The following is a 24,557-nucleotide window of genomic DNA, read 5'->3' on the forward strand; positions in this document are numbered from 1 at the left end:
GAGGAGCAGAGGCAGAGGGAGAGGAAAGAATCTTGAGTAGGCTTCCTGTCCATAGCAGAGTGTAAGGTGGGTCTTGATCTCACAACCTTGAGATTGTACACAAATCAAGAGATGTACACTTAACTGACTGAGTAACCCAGGCACCCAAGTAGAGTCATTTTTAATGAGATTTTGCACAACTCAAATATATGAAGTAGACAAAAGCAGAATTGGTCGGCTTCAGAGCAGATCATGACCAATAATGCTCATTTTCTTTACCAAAATATCCTCTCCCCTTCTCGACTTAAGAAAACTAAGCCTTAGAAGACCACCTTTTGGTAAAAATAAAAAAAAACTTGTTATTGGTAAAGTTAGATAATTCATATGATTCTAAGGAAAATGTTTCAATTTATTAAACATATAAACTACTCTTATTATCCTTTACAGCTTATATAGCAATTTAGAATTTGGCATAGAGACAGAGTTGACAAACTACAACCTGTGGGCCAAATCTGGCCCAGTACCTGATTTTGTAAATAAAGTTTTATTGGAACATACACATTTGTTTGTGAATTGTAATGTATGTTTTCATGATACATTGTAGAGTTTAGAAGAGATTGGATGCCCTCATAGAGCCTAAAGTATTTATTATCTGGCCATTTAAATACAAAGTTTGTCAGAAAAGTATCCTTTTTGGAGTCCTATGCTTAGCACTCTATTAAGTGAACAGTATATATTAACGTACAACTTTCGAAATACAAATAACTAATTAAAGATACTCTCAAGTAATTGGTATGATTTAAATTCAGTTTTTCACTATTTATATTATAGAATATATTGACATTTAAAGTTGACATTTATTTTTATTTTCTTGAAATTAACTTTATTTTTATTTTATTCCTTTTTGTTCCGATTAAACTTTGTCTCCAAGTTTCCAGTTTACCTCAGAAAAGGTGAAATTTCCCCACTGACATTCTTGATTTAAAAAGGCCTTTGCAGATTTTCGAAGGTATTGATATGATATGAAAGTTCCTCTGTACCAAGGAAGGAAATTCTCTCTTCCCTAACCCAGTCTTTGAATGACTCCAGATCAATGTGTATACACAGTGTCCTTGCTTTTATCTAATATGAAGAAAGCCAGTGTGCTGATGGCCTCTGAAAGGCTTTCCAAGTTGGCTCAAGATGAAATAAACTCTCCTTAAAGTGAAATAAATGGTATCCCACAATGCTATTGATACAATACATACCATCAACAATGTCTTTCCATTTTTAATAATACATCATAGCAGAGAGATGGAGGTTCATAGAAGAACCAGCTTTTACTACTGAAAAAGATCTAAAAGAGATTTTACTCTATTTCGCTTTTAAAGGAATGCTTCCCTTTGGCCCTATTCTTTAAGAAATGCCGGTAATAGATAATCTAAGAAAAGGTGAAATCGTTTGCTGGCGGCTTTCTTCAAAGAAAAGTGCTTATATAGTTGACATAGCATAATATTTCAAATTGATTTCGGGTTTGAACAAATGTTTGAGGTTGGTGTTTTTTTTTTTTTTTTGATCAATGGTTATTTCCATTCTGTAAGCTTCAGTAGGTAAAAGTTGTCAAATCTCAAAATATTGTAAAGATTTGGATTCATTGGTATGGCCTAGAAGAAGCTGTATAGGACAATAAAAAATTAGAAGGGAAGAAAATAAATGCCAAAGGAGAAATAAACAGGTTACCTAATGGGTAGGTATTACTGGAGGAAATTCAAGCATTATATTATTGTTGGTCAGTCAGTTGTACTTGCTGGATACACAACTCTATGTAGTGCTCTTTGTTAAGCTACTTTAGGGCAAAACTCTGTGACCTGTGTGTGTGTGTGTGTGTGTGTATGTGTGAATAGAGATGTTTAATGGATGATGGTCACATGTTTGACACACTTGAGAAATGCAGCCACAGTCGTGCGATTGATTTAAGATTATTTGGAGGTTTACCTTTTCCCTGTTCAAGAAAATGTATCTAGAAAGTAGGAATAACATTATAGTAATTACCTGAATATATTCTAGTGTATCATCCTAGTGTTAATAGTACTTTTTTAGTTGCAGCTGATGAAAATCCAACCCCAAATGGAATTTTATTACCTCCATGCAATGTAAAAGTAAAGGGTGAAGCTGGGCACTCTTTCCCTCCATCTCTCAGCTCTTTTTTTCCCTGTGTTGATTTATCTTAAGCAGATTTTTTCCCTTTGGTAGCAAAAAATGTTTCTGGTATCACCAAGCTGGCATAGTTTTTAGCAGCAATGATCCTGGCAGGAAAAGAAATCCTCCTTCAGTTCCCCAGTATTTTTTCAATCCTGAAAATGATTCTTGTTGAACTTGTTTAAATAATTGTCCATCCCTGGGCTAATAAATATGTCCAGGAATTTGGAAGCTCTGAGCAACTCAAGTCATGTGCCCACTCCTAGGAGGGGAAAACAGCAGACCCAAGCAAACCATGAGGTAGTTTATAAAACAAAAAAGAGGGATCCTGCACTAGAAGAGTGAGAGGGGATGGTGGCAGGCAGAAAGCACAAATTGTTTCTCCAATGACGTGACCATGACATCAACTTGTCTTGACACTACTGTTGAGGACAGATATTATAGTGAGATTTAAAACAAGTGAAAGGTGGTTCTTGCCCATAAAAGAAATTGGTCAATTGTTGGGACGAATCTTTAGATTATTCACATGCTTTTCTGGTGATAAGAAATGTCAAGGAGAGAAGAGAATTTATCATATGCAAGATCTAATAACTCTGGTGTTTTAGACTGCAATATTTAAATTCCAGGATGTCTTGTATGTAACTTGAGTGAATATTGACATTTTATGAGGGCTGGAGAAATCAATGAACTGGACTTTTTCCTTTGTCTATATTTTCTAAACTACTAAACTATATGGTTGGAGCATGATTTTGTTGGAAGATATTTTGTTAGAGATGTGACTTGTTGGGAGCTTTTATGCAAGTATCATACTATTGAATTGTTTGTTTCTTGAGCATGTGAACCAAAATTAGTCTACAATGACCCAAAGGGAGTATCCCAAGATTTTTAATATAATTTATACCCATATTTGAATGGATATGAAATATATGCCATACAATTTATATTCATATAAAATTCAGATATCTGAAAACCATAAGCTTAGAGATATATGTTTTTACAAGAAAGAACTGTTTAAATTACTACAAATTTGAATGAATTAAGGGGCTCCAAAGTCTTCGGATCACGCATCTATATAAGTAAAAATATATATTTTTAAAGATTTATTTATTTATTAATGGGAGACACAGAGAGAGAGGCAGAGACACAGGCAGAAGGAGAAGTAGGCTCTCTGCAGGGAGCCCAGTAGGAGACTTGATTCCAGATCCCAGGATCATGCCTGAGCTGAAGGCAGACGCTCAACTGCTGAGCCACTCAGGCATCCCTATAAGTAAAAACATTATGAGCATGTATCTCAATAAGCACATTTTCTACTTATAAGTTATAGAGACACTAATCTATATTTTAAATGTAAGGAAAGCTTGATTTCTTTTAAGATGAAAAATAAATGTAAGTAGATGTTCCTTTTTACTCCAGTTTCTTGCATACTCTGCTGTGGAGACAGATGTGAATGACTAGGAAATGAAAAAAGAAATAGATGTTACAAACTCTATTCCACTTGAAATTCTATTAAATTGATCATATAATACATTTTTTTTTGACTTGTCGAATTATAGATTTCCTTGGGCTGACTTGGTTTCAGGTCAGTATGGCTGGTTTATGAAACTGACCTTCAAAGACTTGAATACAGAATATGACCCTGTGTGCACCTATATGTGCTTGTACTTTTTTGCTTTTTAAAAATCTTGCTTTTTCCTGATATTAACCCTAAAATTTGAGAATTTTGTGAGATGATCTTTCACATATCTGACCATCAGAAATGCTTCGGAATACCCCAAATATTAGAGAGAAAATTCCAAAGATGGACCTTGGAAATGCTGTCAGGTAGAAGTTATTTTCAATTTCTTACATTTTGACATCCCTCTTCTCTTCCTACTGTATTTCTCATTTGAATCCTTTTAATAACTGGGTCTTTCAGTCAGTTGTTTTTTTTATTAAAGTATTTAGGGGATAAAGTTACATGCTAAGCTGGCTCTAATCACAGCCTTGCACTTTAGATTTCTCTAAATAATATTTGTTACCTAAAGATATTATTCAAGCCCCCTAAATTTTCAAACTGTAGTACAAATAAAATTACTGGTGTATTATTATAAAATACAGACCATTTGAGCTCTCCTTCTAGACTGTTTGTTCATGGGTCTGATGGGAGGCTCGGAAGTTGGCATTTACTTTTATTCTTTTTATCCACTCCCCTATAATTTTAATGTTAGGAATCCATGGGCCACACTTTGAAAAACATGCTCTAGTCCATCTTAGCTCATCAGATGGCAATGAGCTCTAGTCAAACACCGAAGTATCCATGCTTTACGTTTCAATTTATAAGTTGAATCCCATTTTTCCTTCAACTGATTTCTATGAGAGTAAGCCTATTGTTTTTCTGTGACCCTGAGAACCAAAGCCTACTTCTAAAGTTTTCAGGGCTCCTCAGCATTTTGTTCTGTTTGTCTGACAGTTTTATTAATTTTTCCCCTCTTAGAGAGTTTTGTGAGGAGTGTGGGGATGCCCCTTCCCATTCCCAGCTCTTCCACGGGTCTCTCCTCATCTCTCCTGCATCTCCTTGTACTGGAGCATATGATTTCACTCTTCTAAGCAACCCATGGTCAGGATCTGGCATGAGAAAATCACACATAATTAACCAAAGAAATATTAGGCATCTTTATGATTATTAACTCAAGGTTCAGAAATCAGAGTTGTTAAGCTATCATACCCAGAATTGTATTTACTTGTTCATTTTCAGTGTTCTAGTAAAAATATAGATACTTCTGACAAAAGCAGGTTCACAGATTCATTAGCATTTGGAGTTTCTTGACTCCTATTAGAAATCCAGAACGCTATTTCGATTTCCAATTTTTAGATGAAAATAATTTTTTTATTTAGATGCACTGGGACATATTGTTTCAGCTGGCTAACATCTGGATGCTTTCTCAGCACATGCCGAAGCCGGCGTTTCTAGCACTGGGTAGTTTGTCTCAGGAACACGAAGTGCTCATTATTTACCATTGTTATTTTCTCTGACTCTTGAGAAAAGTCAGTGCTACAAAAGTGCAAACTTAAAGGAAAAAATGAATTAAAGCTGATAGAGTTCAAAATGTTGATATTCAGATTGTTATCTCCTGGGTTCATCCTAAAATGAATCTTTCGTTTTTAGAAGAGCATAAAAAGACCAACTCAGATTAATTTTACTTCTTTTTGTGTAGACGATAGCCAGTCATTTATGATTCCAAATTTTCCACTTTATAAGAACCTCTTAGAATCACAGAATGCATCACTTGATCTTGCAGAGACATTAAAGATTATGGAGTTATGCCTCCCACACAGTTCAGAAACATCCTCTGCCAAATCTTTGGCAAAGGGCACTTGTGGCTCTCCGTGGTTGAAAACCAGTCTTTCCACTGACTTAACTTGAAAATAGATTATTAAACATCATTAATAGGATAGAAAATAGACACAATTGATCATTTATTCATTAATTTGCTTCCCACTTGATACAAAAGAGATTTAGTGTACTTTATGATGGAAGTAGTATAGGGTGGTGGGCTCTGCGGTTAGACAGGTCTCAGCTAGATTCCTGACTCTTTCACAAACGTGTGTCATGGCATTAAGCTAGTTAGTTAGATTTCTAATACTAATTTTCTTCCTCTGTTACCAGGAACTTTAATAACAGCACCTACTTGATCGAGTTGTTGCAAGGTCTGAACGTGTGTTGGGAAATTAGTAAATAACTCATGTTAATCACTATTACTAGTTTTTAATCACCTATTAGAGCAGGAAGAAAATTGTCAGATATTAACAATGCACAGGGATGGTAGCAAGGTTCATTTGTTTATTTGGGGGACCCTATTACATTTCCTTCTTAGGGGGCACCTGGGTGGTGCATTAGGTTAAGCTTCCAACTCTTGGTTTTGGCTCAATTGTGGTCTCAGGGTCATGAGATGAGTTGGGGTTGTCTTGGGCTTCACATGAAGCACAGAGTCTTGCTTAAGTTTCTCTTTCCCTCTGCCCCTTTCCCTTGCTCTCTCTCTCTCTCAAACAAATAATCTTAGAAAAATTTTTCCTTTGTTCATATAAAGGAAGTCTGAGAGTCTGGTCCACTTTTTCTAAGAAAGTATATTTGAAAGAGTGAGGATGAGTGAGGGTTATGGCTTATATAACAACCAGAGGTATTGAAGGGAAACCTGGTATAACAATTTGATGCAAGAGGGGAAAATCATTGAGAAGAAGCTAAGTAATTCCTTCCTCCTCTGACGCATTAACTTTCTGGATTTTGTAAAAACATCTAGCAGTTACATTTATACTACAGCACGGAAAGGAAATGGTGATCCCAGAATAATGGAGAACATGAGAATATTAGAATTCATTGTTTTATAACAGGTACAAAATAGCAATTTATTCATCCAACAAATATTTATTGAGCTCCTATTCTGTTGTAGTTTCTGGAGATAGTTCAGAAAACAAAGATAAAAAAGTGAAAGAAAATTCCCTTTTCATAAAGTTTGCATCCTAGAGAGTAGGGGTGCTGGAATAGTAAATACATAAATACATCATAGGCAGCCAGTAAGCACAGTGTCGGAGAATAGAGAGTGACAGAGTATGAGACACAGTCTTTTTTGATAAGGAAGCAGGAACCTGAACACGGTAGGAGCAAGCTATGACATAAAGGGACAGTGCATTTTAGGCAAAAGGAACAGTTAGTACACCAAACCTGAGGTAGGATTATGCCAGAGGGGATGGAGTGAGCAAGGTGCTGGGATATGGAGGAAATGACTTCAGAGAGGCAGCCTGGGCAAGAAAGGGAAAAATGAGGATAGAACAGAAGCTGAAGTCAGGGATGATGCTTAGTACATGAGGGAGGTAACATTTTTTTAAAAGATTTTTAAAATTTATTTACTCATGAGAGACACACACACACACACACAGAGAGAGAGAGAGAGAGGCAGAGACACAGGCAGAGGGAAAAGCAGGCTCCATGCAGGGAGCCCAACATGGGACTCGATTCTGGGTCTCCAGGGTCATGCCCTGGGCTGAAGGCGCCTGAAGGTAACATTTAAATAAGCAGGTTGGACTCAAAACTATGAGGCTTCTCTCAGGAACTCGTGTGCAATAGATTCTACAGGTTAGACAATCAGGGTCAGCACTGGGGTGTCATCAGTGGGGATGAAGATGAGAATGGGGGATCCCTGGGTGGCGCAGCGGTTTGGCGCCTGCCTTTGGCCCAGGGCGCGATCCTGGAGACCCGGGATCGAATCCCATGTTGGGCTCCCGGTGCATGGAGCCTGCTTCTCCCTCTGCCTGTGTCTCTGCCTCTCTCTCTCTCTCTCTCTATCATAAATAAATAAAAAAAATTAAAAAAAAAAAAAAGATGAGAATGGAAGTCTTGGTTGATTGGACCTAAGGGTGAAGGAGAGGGTGACCCAAAGACCATCTTAGAGCCTTGAGTCTTGCTGACTGGAAGAACTCTGTGGTGGCACTATTGAGAAGAAAGCTAACGGGCAACCAGAAGACAACAAGCAACATGTCCAATAAGCTTGGGGTGAGCTAGCAGCATGTCCCACTGGACATTTTCAATGAAAGCAAAGACCGGTAATTTAAAGAGTCTGGCAATGAAAGGAAGAAAGAAAGAGCACATTACTTAGGAAAGGCAGTGGGATTCAGCAAATACATTTCTCAGGTTGTGATGGAGTCAATACAGGATTGCGAAAAGGGTGTAGAGAAAGGAGCTATTGGAGATGAATAAATGCCGGAAAACATCTTTTGGAAATTGGGGAAAAAAAAAATCTAGGATTTTTTTTTTTTTGTGCTGTGATGTGCTGTGAGTGGGATGTGCTGTGAGTGGGTGGGTTATAAGATTTTAAATAAGATTAATTTCGCTTATAGGATCTGGGATTTCTAGATGTGTTCATTCTATTGAATAGTTGACAAACAGTAATCCAATACCAAAAATTCCTTTCGGTTTAATTTCAGGATCTCAGGAGTGTAGGAACAAAGTTTGTCAATAATTAGCCACATCCAAGCAAATAGAGGACAAATAATTTTATAAAACCAAACCAAACCAAAAATGAGGTTGGTGAGAGGCTGGAGTAATACAGAGAAGATAGAGGAGATTGCCGGCTACACGGGGCTCTGTGAGTTTCTGAGATCCAAAGTTATTTATTTCTTCACTCAACAAATATTTGTTGATCACCCATAGTGTGATGGTCACTGTGCTGGTCCCGAGAATGGTGGAAAGATTCAGAGAAATATGATCCTGCTCTCATGAAGCTTCAGTCTAAAGAAGAAAGCAGATATTAAACAAATAGCTATATAATTGATTCTAAATATCTTAGCATTGTGATGAGTGCTATAAAGTAGAACATAAAAGAGTGGACATTAGCTTTAGTTTCATCCTCTCTTCTGCAGAGTGTGACAGTGATCTCAAGTACATTGTCTGCTATAAAATTAAAGTAATTGTGTTATTCCTCATTCAAATCAATCCCCTGGTGTGAACAATTATGCTGGGATAACAGGCACAAAACAGGACCACTGGTCACTGTCTTAAAGGGGCACTTGGGAGACCATCCAAAGTAAAAAAAAAAAGTGATGTGAAGGAGAATGATAAATATGTCTGGTATGTGAACAGTGTTTTTCCTGTGATGAATCAAAGGGTAAAGAAAAGAATTATTTAGAGAAGTCCAATGGGGTGTAATTAAGACTAGTAGCATAAAGGTAAACAAAGGAATAATTGAGCTAAATAAAGTACCAGGAAAAATTTCTAATAGCCAAGACTGATTATAAAAGATACTCCTAGGGAAAGGTATTTTAGCCAATATGAGCTGAAATATTGAAAATTAAAATGGGGAATGTGTATGTGTATATATGATAAGAAATAGGCCTTCACCAGGATAAGATCATTGAACTGGAAAATCTTTTCTACCTCTAGCTCTTAATATCTCAAAAAGTTCTGAACTTTTATTTTTTATTCATTTATTTTTATTTATCTTTATCTTTATTTTATTTTATTTTTTTAGGGCAAAGAGCCTGTCTTAGTGATTGTGGTCACTAAGCACACTAGAGGCACAGAAAATCCTGAGACCAAACATTGGCGTGGCTCCGATCATATCCCAGTTTTCATCTGTCCACTTTGTTTCTGACTTTAAAAAAAAAAAAAAAAAAAAAAGCAGAGACTGCGGCTTAAAGGCCCAAGAGTTCTTTCTTAACATATGAGCTTACAAAAGACGTAAATTAAATGAATGTCTTCATTGGGCGCCAGAAAAAGACCCATCTGAGCTGTCCTATCTCTAACTGTATACCTTAAAAAGCAAGGAAAACTGGTTCTCTCTGGGTTAGGAGGGGCAGGAAGGAAGAATTATATAATCCTCCCAGTTTGGAAAGAATCAAAATTCATCTGGTGTTAGATATTTGGATCCTCGTCTCAGTTACTCGGTTAGTAGAAAGCTGGCCTCCGCCGTGCTGGCAGGAGTTGGCCGCCAAACTAAGCGGTGCTGGTGGCTGGGTGTTAAGTGCTCTGTCCACTCTGGGGGACAGGGAGTAGAGGATGCTGAAGGCTGAAGTCCTGACGCAGATGAAGCATCTGATCCTTCAAGACCCCCTGGCATTTGCTGTTTGAGTTGTCAGCTGGGTTTCAGCTCAGATAATTACATTTTGCTTGTCCAGTGCCCCTGGCCATTTCAAGTAGAGGCTTCATTTCCCATCAGAAATTGCTCCTCACGTGATGCTGAGCCTAATTACACAACTGCTGTGGTCGTCCACAGGTAGCGCTGGCCTCGGTGGTCATGGAGGGATCCCTCTACAGACCCACGCCAGCCACATTCAGCCCAGGCTTGAATTCTTTCCAAGAAGTTTCATCTAAGAGCCTCGGTAAAGAAAACAAGTCTATCTGTAAGAAAGAAAGATGGGTTTAGAAATGAAAGAAGCCACGTTGGGTTTTGGGTATTTGTTTTAGTAGGCTGGATTTCTAGACAGCTCTTCAGTGTGTATTCCAATGGGCCAGTTTAGTCTGGGCTGTCTATGCTCGCTCCTTTTTATAAGAATCTTGGGATCGATTGGTTTGGGTAGAAAACGTGAGTGATGCGGAGGAGGTCTCAGATAACTCATTGACCTTCATTCTAAGGATTTGGCCAAATGTGGATGATTAAATGGTCAGAGAATCCTCAGACACATTTCCTTTATTTTACATTTACTGAAAATGTTCTCAGCTGAACACTTTAATTAGATGAAAGTAAGTTTTAGAATCCGGATGTAAGCTGTCCAAGGAAAGTACTGAACTAAAGGCCAATAGCTCATCTCAGAACTTTTATTATTCTTTGAAATGGATTCAGTTATGAGTTTTTCTATGGGCATAATTCTGCCTTAGAAAATTTCTAATAAAAAAAAAGTCATTTTGACTTTTAAAAATAAAAGTCATTTTGGTACTCTTTAATCTAGCATAATAAATAGAATGAGTTATTTTCAGGGGGATATATTCTGGTCAATGCAATATATACATATTATTCAACAATATGTTAAAATGCCAACTTTATAAATTAAAGTTGCAGAGAGGATATTGTGATTGTCAAAAAAAGTAGAACATTAAATTTTTGTGATTTTTACCTATTTAGAAAGATATCATAAAGGATATATATTAAGAGAAGGAGAGAAATCTGATAAATTTTGGAGCTTTTTCTGTACTGGTTCACATAGATATACTCACTATCCTTTAATGACTTTAATTGTAATATACTCTGTAGAGTATATTAAAAGAAAAAGCCTTTAATTGTTGGTAATTTGCACGGTCTTCTTTTATTGTAATGAGAACAATATTGACATATTGTAATGTCATATTATTGATGATCTCAAAATATCAAATAATTACAAAATGCTATCATTGCTGAAATGGTCAGTAAATAAATCTTTTTTTTTTTTTTATACTGGAAAAATGGCCTTATTTTGGTTTTCTAGGGACTGCCAAAGGAAGAAGTGGAGCTTCTTTGTTTTGGAGTTTTCTGCAATTTTATTTAATTTGTTTAAAGAGAAGAGTAATGCAAGTGTTCATTTATATGCTAAGATATACTCCAATAAAAAGTTTTAGAGAGAAAAAAACCCAACCCGGTTCACCTGTTGTGCTCATTGAAGGGAAAACCTCACAAAATATCAGCAGCAACATGTTGTCTTATCAGCCTTCCCTCATCCTCACCACTGATCTCCATTTCTATGTTTTCCAGACAGCTTCAGAAGAAAAGCTGGGTTAAAATGTACAATTTTCTCTTGAGATGGCAAAGCTCTTTTGTGATAAATTGGAGTCTTACCATCTGAGAAAGGAATCTTACCAACAACTTGTTAGTCTCTAAAAATATTTCTCATGTTGACACTTGTCAGTTATCCATATGTCAGTCATATGCAATAATTTTTTCATCTTCGGGTGATACCTTTTCTGTCATAGTATCTTTCACATTTCGAGACTCTTATCATCCCAGTTTTGTTTATGTGGTTTTTATACATTTATCTCCTTTCTGTTCCAGAAAACCATTGATATAGCTATTATGGACACTGAAAACAAAACAAGATAAAATGAAAAACACATTATAGAAATGAAGACAATGGACTCAAAGAATATGGGAATAGGAACAAAATGAAAATGTCAGGAAGATGTGACTGAGTAAGTTCTTTTTTTTTTCTCTCTCTGAGTAAGTTCTTAAAGGTTTTTTTCACTGTTTTAAGAGGGCTATGAGTTTGGCTGTGCATTTTTCAGTAGGTAATATAAGGATGTATTTATTATAATTCAATATATAATATTCCTATAATCCATATACTATCCATATAGTATAAGGATATATTCATCAATATAATCATTTGCTTAGAAGAAACTCAATTAGTCCTGATGCTAAGACCAGCAGTGATATATGAGTTTTTATAAAGAAGAAATGGCAATTTAATGAGTAATGTTCTTGCAGCATCCTTATCTGCTATGGGCCAGAATATGATTATGGACTGGCTAGTTAGACCTAGAGTTGGATCCAGGCTCTGTACTTTAAGGATAGCTATGTGGCCTCAGGAAACTTATTTAATTTATTTAAGTTCCACATTTAGCATTTGCAAAGTGTGTCCACCTCGTAGCCTAAGGTGAGGAATAAATAGGACAATGCACATAAAATGCCCAGCACAACTGGCATGTGAAAAGTGGTCAATAAATTTTAGATCTTCCTAATCTGTTGTTACTTGGGGAATGCAAAGACACTTCAGTGTTAGGTCAGATAACTATGGTTACAAAGATAATTTGATGTAGGAATAAATGAAACATAGTGGTCTTGAACGCATGTTTCAACACATGCGAACACACGCACACACATGTACACACACGCACACAATTTAGACTTTTATCTGTTTCTTGGCTCCTTTCTATATAGTAATTTTAGCCTTAGCATCTGGCATATGTTGAAGCAAGTTTAGCATTTTGTCTTACAAACTCCCAGGTTGGTTATGAGAATGAAAATTTGCAAAATAGCTGGCTCTGTCGAATGCTGAGAATGGACTCAAGGAGTTCCCAAAGTCAGCAAAGATGTGGATCAGGAGATAATTCAGACCAGCTAAGTAGACAATAAATGAATCCTTTTATTGTTTTTTTTCCCCTTTCTACAAATCATTTCCTCATTTTAAGTAAAGGAGGAAATAGAAGGCTGAGAACTTTGGCTGGAAATGGCTTTTTCAAAGCATTTCTCACAAGTGAGAAAAGGAACTGGGGGTTGCCAGCTTCTGTAGGAAGAGCTATGTATCCACTACCACACAGAGATGAAAGAGCCACATTTTCCTAAGTATTTTTCTGTGATTGGAGTTACAAAGAGTGATGAATTTAAAAGGTCAGCAGTTGATGCTTGTTTTTAGTGTAGTTCTGGCTGGGAAATGATACGCTCAGAGAATGGAACTCTGACAAGTGAATCCTACGTCTTCCAGAGAAATAACTTAAATCAGAGCAAAAAAAAAAAAAAAATTGGATGGATGCAAGAGATGATGGATCCATTGGGTTTACTGAACAATCAGTTTGGTACATCAAATTCTGCTAATCTATTATAATCAATCTCTCAAGTAGATTTTACCTTCTGAAACAGTGTAACAGGAATAGTTGTCTTAATTTTCTTTCTTTTCTCAGAGCGAGAAATACTATAAAAACTGTTTCATGTATTTCTCTTCCCTTTATTTTGCTCATGTCAGATGTATTATTCCATATGCTATATGATATTTACTTTAGTCACATCCTTAGATCTTTCTACAGTTTTTTTTTTTTAAAGATTTTATTTATTTACTCATGCTAAATGTGGAACTTAAATAAGAGACACACACAGAGAGAGAGACACAGGCAGAGGGAGAAGCAGGCTCCCTGCGGGAGCCCGATGGGGGACTCGATCCCAGGACCCCCAGGATCATGCCCTGAGCCAAAGGCAGACACTCAACTGCTGAGCCCCCCAGGCATCCCTCTTTCTATGGTTTTAAGAGCTTTTTGCTCCCAAAAGATCCTACCCCCTTTCCCGTTTTTTCCTGTCTGAAGAAGAGAACATGACACAGTGAAGAGACCACTGTCTTGAATTAAGAGAACTTAAATCCTTCTTCTAGCTCTATAACTAGCTAATAATAGGATATTGCCAAGTAATGTATCTTCAATTGACTGATATTTCCTCTTCTCAACAAAGTTAGTGATTATGCTTTTTAAACTTTTTTTTTATCAGTAGAAACATTTCTTGAAATAGAAAAATTTCTCACCAACCCAATATGTAAATTAGGTGAAAGCTGAATCCTCTTATTGAAATCAGATGTCTTCCTCTTCTTCCAGCCTCTCCTTCCTCTTGCCTTTTGGTGCGTTCCCTAAAGTATCTGCAATGAACCTCGAGGGCAGTGTTTCTCAAAGCACAGTCCACGGAACACGGGTGGTCCCTGATGGTTTATGGGTGATTCATAGGAGTTTAGGCAATTCAGAAGAAGAACATGAAATATTTGCTCGCATACATTTCATAAATTTGAAATAAAACAATAATAATGATTTTCATAACAGAAATTTCTTTATGTTCTGAATAATCATTACGTTTTCTAGAATTGTATATGTGCCACAAGCAATGAATTAGTCTATTTAAATAACTTATATCACATCATTTGTATATTATTCTTTGCTTATTAATAATCCTATTATTTTTGTTGTTGAGACCATAGCTCTAAGTATATCCTGAATTCACAAGATGGATCAACAATTAAAATATACTTTGCTGAAGTATTAAATTAATGACAAGTATTTTTTTTTTTTTTTTGAGAACCTATTTTTATTCCCAATTGAGACCCTGAGTCTCTTCTCTCCATGTAGAAGGGTACAGCAGTGTCAGGGCACAATGAGGTCAGTATCTGCTCCTCACCAAACCACCCCCACCTGCTTCTCCCTCTGCCTGTGTCTCTGCCTCTCTCTGTGTGTCTCACATGAATAAATAAATAAAAATCTTTTAAAAAGATTAATAACAAAATGATAGTACAATTGCTGTAATTAAAAATATTTTATGATCATTAACTACTTATAATCATGAAATTACAGTTTCATCACGGAATGTGAATCTTTTGCTACTGGGACAAGTGAAATTACAATTATGATGATTTGTAAGGATAGCCAAAGAGCAAACTAATTAGGAGACCTGTTCATGAATATTTGAAAATCAGACTTCATTAGATCAATGGGCCTTTTGACCCTGGTCTCTTGTGTGTTATAGAACTTTTTCAAATAGTGGAAAGAACCCACAGAGTTTTATATAATTTTCAAAATTATGCAGCAAAACCTCTGACCAGTGCATTATTTCTATAAAAAGGAAAAAATTTAAAAAATTGCATTGTCCCCCAAATAAATAATAGTCTAAAAGTGGATTTAAATTTTTAGTTCATATATTAAAAACATGTAAGGTATTTTCTAGCTGAAAAGATTGTGAAATCATTCTCAGACTTAGTAATAATATCATTCTTGGAGAGAAATCATAATAAACATTTCATAATACTATTTTTTTTTCACAATACTATTTTATCACATAATGTCAGGGACATGCTCTGAAAGAGATATTAATACTAAATATATATTTATAAGAGGAGGCATTTGCTTTAAATTGGATACCAGAATTAATATGCAGATTATGAATCAGTTTTGAGTATAGGCACATTTTGGAGATATTGCAGGTTTGTTTCCAGACCACCATAATAAAGTAAATATCCAATAAAGCGAGTCAAATAAATTTTTTGCTTTCCTGTATGTATAAAAGTTATTTTTATACTCTGCTATATCTGTTAAGTGTGCAATAGCATATGTCTAACAAAAATGTACGTACCTTAATTAACAAACACTTTACTGCCCAAAAAAAGTGCTAACATCATCTGAGCTGTCAGCGAATTGTAATCTCTGCTGGTAGAGGATGTTGCTTCAATGTTGATGGCTGCTGACTCATCAGGATGGTGGTTGCTGAAGATTGGGGTGGTTGTGACAACTTCTTCAAATAAGACAATAATGAAGTTTTTTGCATAGATTGGTTCTTCCTTTCTCTGTGGCCTGTGATGCTATTTGATAGCATTTTGCCCTCAGTAGAATTTCTTACCAAATTGGAGTCAATCTTCTCCCCTACTGCTGCTTTATCAACTAAGCTTATGTAATATCCTGAATCCTTTGATGTCATTTCAACGATCTTTGCAGCATCTTCACCAGGAGTGGATTCCATCTCAAGAAACTACCTTTGTTGCTCATCCATAAGAGGCAGCTCCCCATTACTTCAAGTTTGATTATGAGATAGTAGCAATTCAGTCACATGTTAGGCTCTAGTTCTAATTCTAGTTCTCTTACTATTTCTACGACATCTGTAGTTACTTTCTCCACTGAATTCTTGACCCTCTCAAAGTCATCCATGAGGATTAGAATCAACTTCTTCCAAACTCCAGTTAATGCTGATATTTTGACCTTTTTCACAAATCACAAATATTCTAAATGACATCTGGAATGGTGAATCCTTTCCAGAAGGTTGTCAGTGGACTTTGCCCAGATCCATCAGAGGAATTACTATCTGTGGCAGCTCTAGCCTTACAAAATGTATTTCTTAAATAATAAGACTTGAAGGCCAAAATGACTCCTTGATCCATGGACGTTGTGTTAGCAGGCATGAAAACATTAATTTCATTGTTCATCTCCATCAAGCTCTTGGGTGACCAGGTGCATTGTCAATGAACAATTATATTTTGAAAAGAATCTTCTTTTTTTTTAAGATTTTATGTATTTATTCATGAGAGACAGAGAGAGAGAGAGAGAGAGAGAGAGAGAGAGAGGCAGAGACACAGGCAGCGGGAGAAGCAGGCTCCAAGCAGGGAGCCCAACGTGGGACTCGATCCCGGGTCTCCAGGATCAGGCCCTGGGCTGAAGGTGGTGCTAAATTGCTGAGCCACAGGGGCTGCCCAAGAATCTTCTTTTTTGAATAGTAGTTCTGAATAGTGGCCTTAAAATATTCAATAAACATGTTGAAAACAGATATGCTACCATCCAGGCTTTGCTGTTCCATTTATAGAGCACAAGTGGAATAGATTCCTCATAATTCTTAAAGGCCCTAGGATTTTCAGACTGGAAACTGAATATTATCTCCAATTTAAAGTCACCAGCCTCATTATCTTCTAAGATGGGACTCAACCTGACTCCCATTGGCTTCTCCTCTCTAGTGCAAGATGGCATCTTCTTCCAATAGAAGGCTTTATGTGCATTGGAAATGTTTAGTGGAGCTACCTCCATTAATTATCTGAGCTAGATCTTCTGGATAAATTGCTGGAGCTTCCATACCAGCACTTGCTGCTTCACCCTGAACTTCGAGGTTAACTTCTTTCCTTAAATCTCATGAACCAACCTCTGCTTCCAACTTTTCTTCTGCAGCTTCCTCACCTGTCTCAGCCTTCACAGAATTAACGAGAGTGAGGCCTTGCTCTGGATCAGGCTGTGGTTTAAGGGAATGTTATTGTTGCTTTGCTTTGATCTTCTATCCAGACCCCTGAAGCTTTCTCCATATCAGCACAAGGCTGTATCACTTTCTTATCATTTGTGTGTTCACGGGCATTGAAGTTTTAATTTCCTTCAAGAACTTTTCCTTGCATTCACAACTTGGCTGCCTGATGTAAGAGGCCTAGCTTTCAGCCTGTCTTGGCTTCTGACATGCCTTCCTCCCTAACCTGAATTATGTTTAGCTCTTGATTTAAGGTGAGACATGTGACTCTTCCTTTTACTTGAACACTTAGAAGCCATTGTAGGGTTATTAATTGGCCTCATATCAACATTATTGTGTCTCATGGAATAGGGAGGCTCAAGGAGAATGAAAGAGATGGGGGAAAGGCTCGTCACTGGACCAGACACATTTATTAAGTTTGCCATCTTATGGCGGTCAGAGTTTGCGGAACCCCACAATTACAATAATAACACCACAGTTACAATTACAGTAGTAACATCAGAGACCATTGATCACAGATCACTTTAACAAATATAACAATAGTGAAAAAGTTTGAAATATTGTGAAAGTTACCAAAATGTGACACAGAAACATGAAATGAAATATATTGTTGGAAAAATGGCACTGATAGACCTATTTGATGCAGGGTTGCTACAAACCTTCAGTTTGCAAAAAAAAAAAAAAAAAAATGCTGTGTCTGTGACATGCGATAAAGTGAAGCACAATAAAATGAGGTTTGCCTGTATATATGTAGCATGTGTATGAGGGAGAAATGTTTGCTCATTTTTTTTTTTTTTAATCATTAAAACCTCTTCGTTAGGGTGAATTTTATGTGTCAACTTGATTAGACCACAAGGCGCCCAGCTATATGGCCATACATTATCACGGGCATGTTTGTGAGAGTGTTTCTGAGAATATTAACATTGAGGTTGACAGAGTAGAGTCGATTGCCTTCCCGATGTGGGTGGACCACGTTTTATCAGTGGAAGGCCTGAAGAGAACAAAAAGGCTGACCCTTCCCTAAACAAGAGAGCACTCCTTCCGCCTGACTGCCTCTGAACTGGGAGAGAAGCCTTTTCCAGCCTTTAGACTCAGATTGAAACATCAACTCTTCCTGCACATGAAGCCTGCCAGCCTTCAGCCTGGAGCTGCGTCGCTGGCTTTTCTCCGGCTCCTGCTTGCCGATTCACCCTACAGGTCTTGGGACTTGTGCCAGATTCCATAATTATGTGAGCCAATTTTCTATAATAAATTTCTTTCTCCCCTTTTCTAAGATAGATATATTTAATCTATATTTATATATATCATAAATTTATAATAATTATTATTTCATATTTATAATAATAAAATATATTTTATATGTGTATAAAATTAGTTCTGTTTCTGTAAAGAACCTTGACTACTATAGTTTTTGGTACCAAGAGTGATTCTAGAGAAATAGAACTTTAAGGATGAGTTTTCTGAATTGGTTCTGGGGTTTTTGGGATTGGCTCTCTACTATGATTAATTATGACTCTATTTCCAGTAGTAAGGAGATCACTAATACTCTGGCATGATCTGGCAATAGAGATACACAAAATATTACCATTTGATACTGATGATAATCAATCACTGCCCAGAAGCAAGTATCTGGGTGACTATGTGTATAATATTGTTGGCTATTTTTTGTCAAACAAATAAATATAATGAGGTTGGCTGATTGCTCCTCATGTCTCTGGAAAAAATGGTGAAAACAAAGGATGAGCTCAGAGATATAAATTCCCAGCTGAGGTGCATAAGTGACCTGCAAGTTTCGATGTATTCCTAGGAGGAGCCCCTTGTCTCCTTTAGCTGCAGGGTGAGATTGATGAATCCAACCCAGAACCTCACCCTGCAGCTGGCTGAACTGTAATACAAGTGAAATCCCAGCCTTGCGATATGTTCACTTGCAAAGTAAGAGCACTGATGGAAGAAGGATGGGATCCGGAAAGTGAGAATGGGAATGTGTGGGAAGACTTTGACAAAACTGGGGACATTGAACCCCTGAATTCTGATGAGTCTTCTTTGCTAGTTGAAGAGGCCACCGCACCCTGACTGAGGGGATTAACTCTGCATCACCTGAAGAAGCAGTAGTGGCTTTCCCTAAGGTGGTTGCCTGCAAGATGATGCTGATTTTCCTTAGGACCCACTCCTGCCAGCCGTCTTCGCTTCTAGACCCATAACTAGACTCAAGTCCCAGCAAGGCCCTCTTCCCCTTTTTTAAAGGTTTTATTTATTTATTCATGAGAGACAGAGAGAGAGAGAGAGAGAGGCAGAGACATAGGCAGAGGGAGAAGCAGGCTCCATGCAGGGAGCCCGACGTGGGACTCGATCCCGGGTCTCCAGGAGGCACTAAACCATTGAGCCACCCGGGCTGCCCCTCAGCCAGGCCCTTAAAGGTGAGGCACGAAGTGTGACTCACAGGGAGGTGTGCTGCACTTGACAATAACTGCTTAAGCGTTCTATTTCTACAGATAGAAATCTGGGGAACGTTTGCGGGAATGGATACTTGGGATTGGGCTAACGGTAGAACTGTTGAGTTGGATCAGGCTGCATTTTTTGACAGGGGCTGACTGAGCAGACATTATGCATTTAATATGGTAGTTTTGGGAGTTCAAAGGGGTCAAACAGTTTGTTGCTGAGACGTGGACCAAATGGTGGACTCAGTGAGTGAGTTAGAAATGCCCCTCCTGCCTTCGTTTAATGTAGAGGATTCAAGGGCTCAGGGAAATTAGAACATTAGAATGGATTTGTCATTTAAGACCCCCTCACCCACTCTGGGAGGGCCCAGAAGTCATGCTTTTCACCACTACTCTGAGAAATAAATTTGTGAGGGGAGCCCCAGCATCCTTGAAGAGCTCTGTGACCACCCTTCTCTGTAGGACGGACCTCATGGTGGGAACTGAGGTCCCTGGATTGGGAAACCTAAATGCATGGCAGTAATTGGATCTCTGTGTGGTAGGAGTCAAGGTGCAGCACTTAACCACCAAAGGCAAGGTGGTTGTGGTTAGTGTAATGGAGAGCAGAGTGAAGGCAATCAGAATAATCCGATTCACACAGATCTATGGTGTTGGCTAGTCGATCATGATGCTCCTAGAAGTGAAACAGATAGGAAGCCTACTGAATTCTTACCTGATACATATAAGCAGAAAAGTTTTCGTTTAAGTGAACGAAGGTCTAAACTGACTCTTAAAAACAGAATATGGCCCCTCAGTAAATTCCCAGACTTGAGCCAGACCTCAAGCTCCTTGAATGAAGAGAAGACCAAGTCCCCCTGAGGAAGAATCCTGGAACACTGCCAAAAACGCTGCTAATCTTTCTCCAGCCTTCCCCAAAAGGACCTATAGCTTTCTTTCAGGGTAGCTGTATGCTGAGGAAAAGGAAGTAATCAGACATTTCAGGAACTACTAGATACTGATTCTGATTTGATTCCAAGAGACCCACAACATCACTGTGGTCTGCTAGTAGTGGCTTATGAAGGTCAGGTGCTGAATGGCATTTTAGCTCCTGTCCGTCCCACCGTGGGCCCAGCAGGTCCCCAAACTCATCCTGTGGTTATCTCTCCTGTTCCACAATGCATCATTGGACTAGACAGACTTAGGTGATACAATCCCCACGCTGGTTCTCTGACCTGGGGAGTAAAGGCTATCCTGGTGGGAGAGCAAGTGGAACTGTCTCTATCAAGGAAAATGGTAAATCAAAAGCAACACTGCATCCCTGGAGGGATTACAGAGATTAGCCTATAATCAGGGACTTGAAAGATGCAGGAGTGGTGATTTCTATCACATCCCCATTCAACTAGCCTATTCGGCCTGCGCAGAAGACAACTGAATTTTGGAGACGGGCAGTGGATTTTCATAAGCTTAACCAGGTGGTGACTCCAATCGCAGCTGCTGTACCAGAGGTGGTTTCATTGCTTGAACAAATTAACACATCTTCTGATACTGGAATACAGCTATTGATCTGGCAGATGTTCCTGGTAAAGGTTCTCCATAACTTCAAGAATAAGTTGTTGCTTCTGGCCCCTTCCACGACAAGAAAAGATACCATGCCTAGTGGCCTTTTTGGGTTTCGGAAGCAACACAGTGCTCGTTCGGGTCTGTTACTCTGGCTCATTATCTAGTGATCCAAAAAGATGCTGGTTTTGAGTGAAGTACAGGACAAAGAAGGCTTTGCAACAGGTCCAGGCTACTGTACAAGCTGCTTTGCCACCTTAGCCATAGGATCCAGTAGATCCAATGGTGCTTGAAGTGGCAATGGCGGATAGAGATGCTGCTTGGTGCCCCTATAGGCAAATTGCAGCATAGGCCTTTAGGATTTTGGAGCAAAGCCCTGTCATCCATCACAGATAACTACTCTTCTTTTAGGAAGCAACTTTTAGACTGCTCTTAGAGATTGAATGCTTTTCTGTGGGTCACCAAGTTACCATGTGACCTGCCCATCATGAACTGCGTGTTATGATCCACCAAGCCATAGAGTTGTGTACACAGCAGCACTCCATTGCCCAATAGAAGTGATACATATATGATTATGATTGACCAAGCCCTGAAGACCCAACCAAGTTACATGAAAGAAGTGGCTTAAATGCCTATGGTCCCCACTCTGACTATACTGCTTTCCTTCTCTTAAGCCTGTACCTATGGCCTCATGAGGATTTCCCTGTGATCAGCTGAAGAGGAAGAGTGAACTTAGGCCTGGTTTGCGGATGGTTCAGTATGGTGTGCAGGCACCACCTTCAGTGGACAGTTGTAACCCTACTGTCCCTTTCTGGGACATCCCTGAAGGTCAGCAGTGAAGGGAAATCCTCCCAGTAGGCAGAACTCCAAATAGTGCACCTGGCTGTTCACTTTACGTGAAAGGAGAAACAGATGCATGATCATATACCAATCCGTGGGCTGTTGCCAATGGTTTAGTTGGATGGTCGGAGACTTGGAAGGAACGTGATTAGAAAATTTAGTGAGAAGGAAGCTTGGTAAAGAGATATGTGGATAGACTTCTCCGAATGCCAAAAAATGTGAGGGTATTTGTGTCCCATGGGAATGAGACCAAAGGATGACCTCGAGAGAGGAGAGTTTTAATAACCAAATGGACAGGATGACCCATGCTGTGGATGCTAGTCCCCCGCTTTCCCCCACCATCCCTCTCATTACCACAGTTGCAGGGATGGAGATTATGCACGTGCTCAGCCACAAGGACTTCCACTCACCCAGGCTGACCCGGCTATAGCCACTGCTGAGTGCCCAATCTGACAACAGCTCAGATCCACACCAAGTCCCCAGCATGGCACCATCTCTCGGGGTGATTATCCAGCTACCTGTGGCAGGTCGATTACATTACTCTGCTTTGTTCATGAAAAGGGCAGCATTTTTGTTTTTTTTTAAAACTGGAATAGACACACTGGAAACAAATTTGCCTTCTTTGAGGGCAATGATTCTGCCAAAATCACTATTCAGGTGTTTACAGAATGCCTTATCTACTGCAGTTCCGCACCGCATTGCCTCTGATCAAGGAACTCGCTTCGTAGAAAATGAAGTGGGCCTATGTTCATAAAATTCACTGGCCTTAGCATATTTCCCAACCTCCTCAAAGCAGCTCACCTGACAGAAGGTTGGAACGGCCATTAAGGAGGACTCAACTCTAGTGCCAGCTTGATGACAATACCTCACAGGGCTGGGGCAAGGTTTTCCAGAAGGCTGCATGCTCTCTGCATCAGTGTCCAATTTTTCTGTTTCTCAATAGCCAGGAGTCATGGGTCCAGGAATCAACGGGTGGAAATGGGAGCGGCATCATTCATCATTACTTCTAGTGATTCATAGCAAAAGTTTTGCTTCCTGTTCACACGCCCTTTATGCTCTGCTGGCCTAGGGGTTCGAGTTCCAGAGGGAGGACTGCTTCCATCAGGGGACACGATGATTTCATTGAACTTAAAGTTAAGACTGAAGGCTGGCTATTTTGGGCGCCTCAGGCCTCTGAATCAATAGACAAAACAGAGTTACTGTGCTGACTGGAATGAATGATCCTGACCACCTTGAAGAAATCGCTTTATTACGTCACAGTGGGGGTAAGGGAGAGTAGGTCTGGAATAGAGTTCCTTTAGGGCATTTCTTGATGTTACCGTGCCCTGTGGTTAAGGTCTATGAAAAACTACAACACAGTCCAGGCAGGACTACTACTGACCCAGACGCTTTAGGAATGAAATTCTGAGTTACCTCATCAGATAAAGAATCACGACCAGCTGGGAGGCTTGATGAGGGCAAAAGAAATACAGAATGAATAATAGGAAAAGTAGCTCTAAAAACCAGTTATGACCATACGACCAGTTACAGAAATGAGGACTGTGATTGTCATGAATATAGTCTCCCTATTTTGTGAGTATGCGTGTGTATATGCATTTGCAAATAATGTATTTGTGTGTATACACAAGAACATTCACAAAAACAAAATATTCACAACAATATTCTTAATGAATGTCTTTGTTTTCTCTTACCCCTTTATCATGTGATATGAGATGCATTGACTTAATATCATAGTATTTAAGTATTGTCGATTTATAGCATAATATTAAGTTACAAGAAGAGTAAACATCACTCAAGGACTTTACTTCTTCCTTTGGGGGAAGGGTTAGTGCATACCTGGTTGTATGCAAGATAGTTTATCACGTTAGATGGGATAATGACCCGTTATTATCTGCATTTGGAGATTAGGTATAGTTTAATCTCCAAATAATCTTGGAGATGTGTGTGAGGCCATGTTGACAAGGGGTGCGCTTGTGATGGTTAATTTTTTGTATCAACTTGACTGCTCCTGGAGTGCCTAGCTATTCGGTCAAACATTATTCTGGGTGTTTCTGTGAGACTGTTTTGGATAAGATTAGCGTGTAAATTGGCAGACGGAGTAAGCAGAGCGCCCTTCCTAATGTGATTGGGCTCTATCCAATCATTTCAAGGCCTGACTAGAACAAAAAAGGCTGACACTCCCTAGAGTACGAGAGGATTCTCTTCGCATGAACGCCTTTGAACTGGAATTTTGGCTTTTTTCCTGCCTTCAGACTTGAACTGAAACATCAGGCTCTTCCTGGGTCTCCAGCCCGCCAACTCATCGCGTAGATCGTGGAGTCTCAGACTCCGTGGTCATGTATACGTACATCCTATGGGCTCTGCTCCTCTGGAGAAGCCTAATATACTCTCACTACACACATAAATACATATAATTTTTTTTAATCACTAGTTATTTTATGAGCTGCTTTCCAAATCCAGCATTTTCCAGCTGTAGGTCTCTTGACTCCTTCATTATCTTCCTAACACAGCAGTTAGAGAAATCTGCTTAAAAGAGAAGTCAGATCATGGCACTCGTGCTCAAAACCTTCCAATGGCTCTCATTTCAAAATGCAGAAAGTCAAGTCCTTTTGCTACTCAGAAGGTCCTAGAG

The 24,557-nt window shown here is 38.7% G+C and overlaps 1 long non-coding RNA gene across 4 annotated transcripts; it reads right to left on the reverse strand.

The window, feature by feature from the left end:
* Positions 1-8,169: 8,169 nt before the first annotated feature.
* LOC140602270 (uncharacterized) lies at positions 8,170-23,143 on the reverse strand. Of its 4 annotated transcripts, none has more exons than XR_012005242.1 (5): positions 22,727-23,143; positions 13,886-14,052; positions 11,457-11,676; positions 9,790-10,027; positions 8,170-8,419 (listed from the first exon to the last, which is right to left on the reverse strand). It is a non-coding gene; the product is annotated as an uncharacterized lncRNA (long non-coding RNA). The 4 variants fall into 4 exon arrangements; XR_012005243.1 differs by having other exon boundaries at positions 11,556-11,676; positions 13,882-14,052; XR_012005241.1 differs by having other exon boundaries at positions 13,882-14,052.
* Positions 23,144-24,557: the final 1,414 nt, after the last annotated feature.

Source organism: Canis lupus, chromosome 13 (genome assembly GCF_048164855.1).
Source record: "Canis lupus baileyi chromosome 13, mCanLup2.hap1, whole genome shotgun sequence".
Lineage (NCBI taxonomy): Eukaryota > Metazoa > Chordata > Mammalia > Carnivora > Canidae > Canis > Canis lupus.